This window comes from Struthio camelus, chromosome 9, assembly GCF_040807025.1.
Source record: "Struthio camelus isolate bStrCam1 chromosome 9, bStrCam1.hap1, whole genome shotgun sequence".
Taxonomy (NCBI): domain Eukaryota; kingdom Metazoa; phylum Chordata; class Aves; order Struthioniformes; family Struthionidae; genus Struthio; species Struthio camelus.
In genome coordinates, this window is record NC_090950.1 from 15768399 (window position 1) to 15778827 (window position 10429).

General features: G+C 46.0%; 1 long non-coding RNA gene across 1 annotated transcript in view; it reads left to right on the plus strand.

The window, feature by feature from the left end:
• LOC138068153 (uncharacterized) overlaps window positions 1-10429 on the plus strand; it is a 237532-nt gene that overhangs the window by 28090 nt on the left and 199013 nt on the right. The window lies entirely within an intron of this gene.

A 10429-nucleotide genomic window follows, 5' to 3' on the forward strand; every position in this document is an offset into this window, starting at 1 on the left:
GGAGATACTGGTGGTGAAATGAAAGGCTGCATGATAGGAATGGGAATTCCCTGAGAAAATCCTGCTATAAAACACATAATATGCAACTTCCCCAAGAAGTTTCTTGATTTTTTTTTTTTTTGGTAGCCTTGTTCATAAAAACCACTGCGTTTCAGTAAAAGTAACTGTGTATGATGAAGGTTACCTGTCCTCTGGAGCCACTTTCAGAGGAAGTGTGGGAGGAGGAAACTTCCCTGTAGCTATTTCAAAAAAAAAAAAAAAAAAGTGATTATTTCTTCAGTTTATAAAGGAATTGGATTTCCTATTTATGCGAATAGACAACCTTATTAGTATTGCAGTAACCCATGGTCAATACAAGTATTACTTCATCTTTTCAACTACACTTCAAGGTGCGGGGAAGGCTTAATCTGTCTTTGGCTGTGTCTGGCTAATTGTGCTGCTAATTAGAATAAGAGTTCGAGGGCTATTGACCTCCATGCCTCAGCAAGAGCTGCGGGTGCCCGGTGCCTTGCAGGATGCAGCCTTTTGATTGTCTCTTACTAATGCAAATAAGGAACAAAAACTTATAGTTGTTCTGACACAGTTTATGATGAAAAGGAGAAGAGACTGGACCCCTAATATTTTATTTCTTTTTTTCTTTAATTGGCAATATTGGCTATCACAGCAAATGTCTGTGTGTGTGAAAGATAATGGCAAATGAATCGGGAAATAAATGGAGAGGAACATGTCGGGGAAACAGTCAGTGCATGCAGCACTTGGGCAGTGAGGGATGAAAAGGAGATGGGCAATATAGTTAATATGGCTTCTCTCATCATATTTAATTTCTTGATGGGGATGAAAGCCTGAAAAATAAGCTGGAGGCAGCAGACTTTCTTGTCTAATCCCCAGGCACTCTCCCCTTCTCCGGTGTAACTAGGAGAACCTGGCATTAGTCATTACTTCAGGTGACTGGGGCGCGGGAGGGATTTATGGCTGAGAAGCGAAGGGTTTAGAAGTCAGTCACAATTTATCTAATCACAGCCACTGAACTGGCTTTAATTTGAGAGCATTTGGCGTGTAGCTGGCAAGCTTTCCATCGATCATAAACAAAGATGCCAAACTAACGAAAACGCTTGCCACCCCCTTACCTCCTACACAAAAGCATTAGGAAGGCAAGTGGCAGAGACGTGTCTGATGAATTAATGCTGGCAGGGGTGGCAGAGAGCATCTCTTGATCTCTTCGCATGGACACAGCTATAACTCGGGTGGCTGTGTTAAGATGAAATAGCAGGTACGGAGGAGTGGTTTGATATTGGGAGAGGAGCCATCTGCCTCTAATAACTATATGCAGAGGCAAAGCAGCTTTTAAAGCAAATCAAAGACAAGAGTCTGGTCCACGTTCAGCCCTGCCACAACTCCGCTGAGGGCAGCAGTGTTGCACCAAGGGTGGATTCCCCTTTCAGACCTTCAACAAAGGGGACATTATTGCAGCCCACGAAATGAATGGACAATATAGTGGGCCTCGGGAGGGAATATCCACAACAGTAAAAGCCCTGGCCCCTCCTGCCAACAGCGCAAAGGGCTCAGTGTTGCCCGTTGTGCCGCGGGGAGGGATGGCCGCCCTCCTGAAAGGGGAAGCGGCGATGGGAGCGATCGGTGGCAGTCTGCCTACCTGCCTGCAGGAGTCGGCACTGGCGCGGGAGGGAATGATCGGCCCTCTGTCCGGGCGGGAAGAGCCCCGCTGAACTGGCGGAAACGCTCAGTCGGGGCACGGGCATCCCTTCTCTGGGGCAGTAAAGGGAAGCGCGGGGAAGGAAGGTGAAAAGCTCCTATTATAGTTGTGATTTAGAGTTCATAGTGCTTTCAGCTCTGGGTCCCCGAGCCACACCTACAGGTGAGCAGTGCCAGCCTGGTCCAGGTGAGCAACCTTCTCCAAAGCAGCTGCAGGACGCCATCCTGCTGACGCAGGAAGCGGCACTGTCCTCTCTGGCTCGGTGCTGTGCCGCTGCGGGGCCGGAGGACGCTGTGTTGGCACTTAGACCCGAGGTAATCGCCAGTCCTTGGTTACTCGTGGTAGTCGAGGTAGCTGGACCGCTTTGTGAAACGTGTTTGTGCAGAGGGTCAGCTCCTTCCGCAACGAAGACGCAGGTTGCTCTAAGTGAGGCTTAGGTTCACTGCTTTATCTCGGCCTGTGAGTGTGTAAGGGCTAAAAGTACCTTTCCTCTGCCTAAATCTTCACATTTAACTCAAAAGCAAAGAGAAACGTTCTGTGGCTTGTGCTCCTGTTTTCTTACCAGCTTCAGTGAACTTTGGGTCAGGCCATTGAGGAAGAAGAAAGAAGCTGTTATGTATGTAAACTCCTTTCATGTGAGAGCATTAAAGTCTTCAAGTTTCTGAAGAGTGTAAATGCCAAGCGAAAAGAGGTTTCACTTTCATGATGATGAGCAGCATGCTGGGAGCAACGGACTGAAATAAAAGAAAGAGAAATTTAAGCTTAACATCACGCAACATTGCCCATCAGCGAAGCCTGTGTGCCCCTGGGCCGCGTCCTGAGGAGGCAGCAGGACGTGTGCTCTCTGGGCAGCTACAAGGCTGCAGGGATGAGGGAAACAACCGCGGAGTTGCAACAGGAGACTCAAACTGGTTCCCAAACTTTTCGGACTCTAGGTAGGGACAATTTGGGTTTCGGCTCCTAGTGCAGGACCTGGCCCCTGCTCGAGCTGGTGCCGTGGGGCTCGTTCTGCCTGAGGTGCGACTGAAACAGTGGGAGCAGGGTTTTCTTGAGGAGTGAGAAATGGCCACCAACACGGTCTGCTCCCACCAGGTGGGTCGGATTGCGTTGGCAGCAGGCGCCCCCGAACTTCAGCTCGCAGCTCGTCCAAGCGCAAACCCCACCACGCCGTCGTTGCTACCTGTTTGAGCGCGTTCCCCTCCCTGTCGGCAGCCTGCCGTGCCCCGGGGCAGACCGACACCGAGTGTTGGAGGGACGCGCGGCTGTCCATCTCTGCTTTGCACGTGCTTGCGTCCAGCAGACGCAATTTGACATGTCACTGAAGTATTTTATAAGACTAGGTGAATTCAAGTCGTTTATCTCATTACATTTTTGGGTGGAGGTGAGGAAATAGGAGAGAATTTAAAACGCTGGGTATTATTCCGCTCAAGAGGCAATTCGGGGGGGGGGGCGGCGGGCACGCTCCTGCTCTCCACCCTTGCCGAAGGCCGGGACTGAGCAGCCATGCAGTAAGCTGCCTGTCTTCAGTAGCGATGGCTCAGCGGGCAAGAAAATAGCCGCGAATAAAGCCTGTCTCGTCCTTCTTTAACAGCGCTCTTCCCAAGCCCTCTCAGCCGCACGACCCAGCGCCTTAGAGCTGCCCGCCCGCCCGCTCCTCGGGCTGCCGACAGCTCGGGTCGCGCTCGGCGCCGCTGGGGCCGGCCCGGCGCTCCCGGGGCCGGGCTGCTCGGCACCGCGGCTGGGCCTGGGAAGCTTTCGGCGCTGCATAGCCCAAAATAAGGCGGCGGGGAGGCTCCGTCTGTTCATCCGTTCCCCAGGGGCGAACAGGGAGTGCTTTGAGGTGAAAGGCAGACGGGAAGTTTTTGCTGTGATCCCCTTTGCGCTCAGAGATCAGAGAAGTTATTTATCTGCTGAGTTTTAAAAGTCCTGAAGTCAAACTGGGCCGCCCCCCCCCAATAAAAAAAAATATATATTTAGGTATATATACACATATGCAACACCTACATATATCTCTCTCTCCATATATATGTGTGTATAAATATATTAAAAAGGCAAAATAAACCCACAAATCGTGTTGCTAGTCAGAGGGATTTATTTTTCTCAGAAGAGCCGAAAGCCCCGGCAGTACGTCGGAGAAACCGGCTGCTCTGCTCGCGAGGGCTGTAAACCTGGTGCAGGTGTGGGTGCTCAAGGTGGCGCGGCGCCCTGGCGTGCGTGAGCTGTTGGCCCGTGTTTTTCCTGGCTCCCTGGGGCAGCCCCCTGCACACAGGTGTGACTTAAAATGAGAAATCTAGTCCAATGGCAGAAAACTGGAAAATATGGATGATGTTTGTAGCTACTTTTACCCTGTAGCCTTTCTCGAGCAACGAGAGAATTGGATTCTGTAGGAACGAAGTAATTCTTCCACTTCTTGATTTGAAGTTTTCATTGTTTTTTTTTTTTTTTAATCTATATATATATATTTTTAGTTTGGAGTCATGTTATCAAAATGAGAGAAATTCAAGGGGAAAACTTTGATGAAAACTAAAATGTTTTCTTATATGTAAAACTAAGGAAACAGCAGCTCTTATTCTAGCGGAGGAGGTTTTACTGGGGAAAGAACTCATGGCCTGTGTAGGTTTCTGTTGACATAAAAAGACGTGATACTGGAAAATGTCTCCGTTTTCTGTGTAAAGGGATAAAATGAATGCACTTGCCAAATGGACAGCATATATGAATGACTTGTGATTTTGTTTTTAACAGGAATCTGCCAGCTATGTGCAGCTGGCTGTATAATTCATACTGAATAATTTATGCAAGAAACTTTTTTTTTTTATCCTTCACAAATTCTTCTTTTAATACAATTTTAATTTTAGGCTTAACTCCCATTCAACAGATGCATTTGCCCATGAACATATTAATAGACAGTTCTCCTTCCTTTAACTAGTGTGAGCTTCCTGGCTTTGTCATCATGTTCCCATTTAAGCCCCTGGGGGTTTTGAGGCCTTGTCATGGAAAAAGATTATTCTTATGGAGCGGAGCTTGTTTGGGGTGCAGCTGACGCTGCGCCAGCAAAGACAGGAAGTGAGTTGGTTTGAAAATGCTGGAGTTCATGTGATAAATGACACTTTGTACTACTGCTCGCATTGCTGGGGCAGGGAGATACTTCTCCTTTCTTATCTTTGAGGCACCGTGCATGGCATGAGACCCTGGCTGGGCTGCTGGCCCTAGGGGCTGAGGCTCTGGGAGCAGTCTGAAAGCATGTAGCCAGGGATACGTGACATCGCTGTTCGTGGCCCGCCCATGAAGAGCAAATCCGTGGAGGTTCCTCGTATTTGAAATCTCTTGCCCATTCTGAACGGGAATGAAACCCTGAAATATCATACAAGATGGGAATTGGATCAATATTTTTTTTCATGAATTTAACCTTTTTAGTTTTACTTTTAGACTTGGATATAGCATGCCATGTCAAATAATATCTTTCTATACTAATGTTTAATGCAGTAAGGAAATAAATGTGTCAAACTAGTCAAAACAAAGTAACAATCAAAATGATTAGTATTGACTTTCGTTCCATTGAGCTTTTAGTGAAATCAACATGTTATTGTCCAAGGCTTGATTTTGCTCTAAAGGTGCTTTACGATTGCAAAGTGTTTGGGCAATATTTTTGATCAATTCTACTTCAAATGCCCTGCAGTGATGAGAGTTGATTTAACTGTGCCTAAGTCGCTCTGAATTCTGTAGCTTAGATTTATTCTGTGCTGCAATGGGACAGCAAAAGCAAAGACCATCCAAGGGGAAATAAAATAGAAGATGCAGAAAACAGGCCATCAATGAATGCCAAAAAACAGAGGACTCTGATTCTGTCCTGTGAACCCTTGTACTAGCTTTGGCAGTTGTCTGCTTTGCTGAGACAAGACAATATTTTATAGGGAGAAAAAAGGATGTAACTGAATCCTGGGGCAAGAGGGTCAGTGGCTAGACCTAGACACCTTCAAAGGGTTGATGCCTGCTGACCTTGACCTTTGTATCAACCATATATTTTTAGAAGGCTTTCGGGGCAGCTCTGCCTCATCCGAAGACCTCTAGGAAGGTGAGCAGCCAGCGCGGGAGGAGTTTGGCATCTGCGGGGAAAGGTCCGTGCGGCGCCCTGACGGGCGCTGGCCTGCGGGGGACGAGGGGTCTTTGCAAGCCTTTGGTGGGGGCAGCCTGCTGTCAAACCAACGCGTCTTTGAGGAAAGTGTGGGGAGGCGGCAGTGCCCGCGGCAGGGTGGGGAGCAGGGACGGCATTGTCCGTGAGGGGCTATGGCAGGGGTGGTCTGGGCGCTCCCGTGCCCTGGGGGCTTGCGGAGCCGGTCTCGGCACTGGGGACAGCTGGCTGGGGCTTTGGGCAGCTCGACATTCAGACATGTTGTTCTTCATGCAACTGTGGCTTGAAACTGTTACATTATTGCAGTGGTAGCTTAACTTTCTAAATATTCAGATATATTAATTTCTAGGATGACATAAAATGCTTTTTTATGGACTGTGTGCACGTAGGTAACGTATTAGAGAAGTTAGCCAGTTTATCTTTAATTAGAAAATCTTATAAGCCTACTTAGTTTGGCTGAGTTTTGGCCTTCATTTAATACCATGGAACTGCTTGACAGCAAATTCTTGTAATCCACAAAGTTACTTCACTGCAGTGCAAAATTGAAGCATTAGGGCTTCAATCCTCAATTCATGCCTGAAGGAGAAACCTCGGAGATCCTGTGAACTGTTTTTCCTGTGTGCTGTACACAGTATATCCCAATATAAATCGCAGAGCTCATCTGTGTTTGTAGCCGCCTGTGGAGCGTATTCTCTCCACGTTTTTAGAATTTGGAAGAACAGATGGTGAAAGCTTAGTCTAAATAAACTGAGTTCCAACCAGGGCTCTCAACATGAGTAAATCCTGGATGTTAAAACCTCAAAGACTCCAAGAGCTGCAGGCATTGCTTAGTGCTCTCTAAAACCCCACGTTTCTACCCTTGCATTAGCGTGTCCTGAAACGATGTGTTTCTGTATTTGAGGGTTCTGAGAAAATCCCCATCAACTAAGGCCGTGTACGAGCAAGAGGCATATGCTGGAGCAGCCATGGAAAAAATTACTGCAGTGTGCGCTGGGCTTTCGCACGGATCCTGGTCCTCCTGAGAAGTGGCGCAGGCTGCTCCGTGTCGCCTTTGGTGGGAGGCCGAGATGCTAAGCAAAGGATGAGGTCACCAGTGCTTATGCTTGCCCAGGGCTCAGCACGGTCCTAGATAGGTCCCTGTGTAGCTCTACTTATTTTATTTTATTAATAGACTGAGGGGGGTCAGTACTGCTTAGGTCTCCAGATTATTCCTTAAACAGTAGCTGAGTCATGCTGTGATGGAAATCAGTTTTGTTCTTTGAGTAGGGAGCTTATTGTGCTGATCAGATTAAGATGCATTTTAATGCTGCACTTTTGTTTTACTTCCAAGCCCTGCTGGGAGCAATGAGCATTTTGGCACTTCCTGTGCACTAATTTCATTGCGACTTCAAGGCTGTCATAGGCTTCAGCGTGAACAACTGGGTATTAGTCACTTCTGAAAATTAGATCCTTTAATTAGGAGCCCACAAATTTTAGGAGCTTAAGTTTAGACTCACTGTTTTAAAAAACTCAAGTTTAACATGAAACAAACTTTGGGACAGCCTTGGGCTTTTCCAGAATGAATTGAGTAGTAAAAACGAGGCAGGGGTTGTTATCTGTGCCTCAGCCTGTTCTCCATTAGGTACCTGCATGAAACGGGAGAGAGGCGAAGGGAGGCTACATGTTACCGATAGCTTCCTCATCTTCTGCAACGCTGATCACTAGGACAGAGCGGCGCAGTTGCACTGACTGTTTGCTAGTCCAGGTCACTCACTCAGTGTGTGTATTAGTGCGGCAAATTCAGGGATGCTTGGACAACTTCTTGAGTATCTGAAAGTCATCACTAGGCATCCACTGCATCTTTAGAGCTGGGCCTATAGTACTCTTCCTTACTCCTATTTCAGACTGCTTAGAGTTTTTTAAAATAAAACATCTAATGTAAATCTTTGAGGTTATTTAGACAATACTCATCATACAACCAATTAAAAATCTTTAGAAGATAAGTCATATTAAATCAGTAATGGGCTGTGACCCTTTTAAGTAAGGGCACCTACAAATCTCATTTTTTTTTTTAATAAATCCTGTTAACTAAGTTTTATGTGGTTATACAAAATGCTGTCAAGTTTCTGGGGAATAAACTGTTTTCCTCAGACTTTTGAATAAGGTAAGACATAAGAACTTGAATAAAAAAAATGTCTTTACTTTGTTTATGCAAACACATTCACGTACCATCAGCGCACACACCAGGACACGCTCTGAAGTGCGTCACTGCGGTTCCGTTCTTGGAGGGGGCTGCACGAATGTAAAAGAAGATTCCAAGAATATAGTTGTATGTGTCGAGGAGTAAAACCTCTGTAGCGGAGTTATAGGAGGGTTCTTCCTTGGGAAATCTGGTTGAAATATGTGCCTTTGGTTACAAACTTATGCAGGTAGCACCCCTTACGTGCCTTTGAAGCCAAAGTTATGTGATTGCTGGCAAAGGGGGGTTAGGATTGCTCTGTTGGAGCACCTAAAATGCATTAGGAGTTAGGGACGTTCCTTCCGTGTCCTCTCTCATTCACTTGATCTAAAACTTCAGCTTAGAGCTAGGCTGTTGTATTCACCAGTGAACCAGGTCAGGGTGAAGGCTATTCCTTTCAGCTTCTGGATCGTTAGACATAGTACTCTTTCTCTAGCTTGAAATCCTTACTGAATAAAGTAGCGGTATTTTATTTATGCCCATCTGCCCATGCTGCAGTGCACATAGAAGCAAACAGCTGTGTAGTAAAGAATGATACAGAGCAATAACTGAATACGCTCCTGGGTATACCCTACCACCACTCGTGCCAGCAGGATTTCAAGCCTTGCTGAGACCGCAGTAGGATGGTGTTAATTTGGCTTGCTCAGATTTGGAATCTGCTGAGGCCTGAAATGATATTTGTTTTTCTGTTCCTCAGCTGTGATTTTTGTAGGGGAATGATAGTGACCAGTGACACTGAATTAGGTAGGAAAATGTTGCCTGTGCTCTGACATTGGTGAAGAAAAGTGTATTCATGAGCAGAGTCCTTCCTATTGCGTGGAGCTTGTGCAGCATCTGTGGGCTGGGGCAAGAAGAGTCCCCTGCGAGCATTAACAAGCGGGGAGAGCTGGAGGGGTATCACTGGAAACGTGAAGACTGTTTTTTCCTGCAGAAACATAGGAGCTAGCCTTGACTGGGGGCTTTTCTTACACAGCAGTTGCAGTGCGCCCATGCTGGGAGCTAAGGAGAGCCCTGGGGAGCAGAGCCAAAGCTGGAGATGCAGGTTTCACAAAGCATCTCCCCTATGAGATCAACTTGTAGGAAAGTCCTTGTGCCTTTCCTATGGAAAAGACAAGCATAGGCCATTGCTTGGCACTGTGGCACTTGCAGACATCAGTTTTTGCTTTTCAAAGAGTCCAACTGTGTTTTTTCTACCATGTTTCTTGACACAGGCTGGGATGTCCAATAAGTTGTTTTGAATCTGGAAAAGTGAATTGCTCCACCAGGATGTTTAAGGGGATGGTTGCCTGGCCATCACTACACCTGGCTGTCCTATTTCTTTAACCCCTTGAAAAGGAAGAATAAAGAAAAAGACAAATATTCCATTGGCAGACAGAGTTTTCTTTCAGAAACTTGCACTTGGGTTTGCAATTATGACCCACACTTATATATGAAAAATGATTAAAATATAAACAATATTCAAAGAAAACATGTTCAGATGCTTTGTGCAATTTTCTGGAATAGCAATGTCTACTAGGAAAGCTGATCGTTGAACTAAAGGAAGGAGGGGATTTCATGATCTGAAAACTAACTGGTACGTTGTCCAATACCATGGGCTAATTTAGTGCTTGCTCTGGGAATTTGGATCAACTAGAGATTTCTCAGGTTCTGAAAGACTGTTTATGAAATAAAAATGTTGACAAGCCTGTCACAGTTCACTAACCAGAACTCATGTCTGTTGGGATTATGCTGCCAGAGATGAGCTTGCTTGTGTTAAGTTACTTAAAAATGCTCTGAAGTGGTTTGCTGTAAGATGTTGAAAAGGGCCATCTTCCAGTTCACTAGCAGGAAGTAGGGGAAAATAACTTTATCTTTAGAAATTGAAAAGCTTTGTCTTCTAAAGTGGCTATTCAGGATATTTTCTTCACTTTCTAAAGTGCATAATTAATATTTGTGTCCAGAGATTCTCCGTGTTGGTGAAAAGAGCCTTGAAAGCACCTTGTGTAAAGCTTATGTGCATCTGCAGTGCTTTCCTGAATCCTGGTATGTTTATGTTGTACCTGAACATACATGGGAATTGGGAGCCTTCAGACTCAGTGTTACTTGATGGTTGATAGCAAAATACAGATCAGCCTTCAAAGGAGAAGAAAATCCTATTGTACAGATTAGGGGACGTCCTCAGCCCAGCAAGGCACTTAATTTAAGTTGCTAACTGAAAAGGGTGTGAATTGTTCTGGTGGCTTCAGTGCGGTTACCTCAGCAGCTTAAGGTTACGCACAGGGTCGAGCGCTTTGCCAGGCTGCGTCCTACTGTAGTTACTGTGGAAAAGCTTGAGCTTTTTATGGAGTAACGTAAATGTTTGCTTCTAACGGCCCCCACTTTCAGTGAGGTT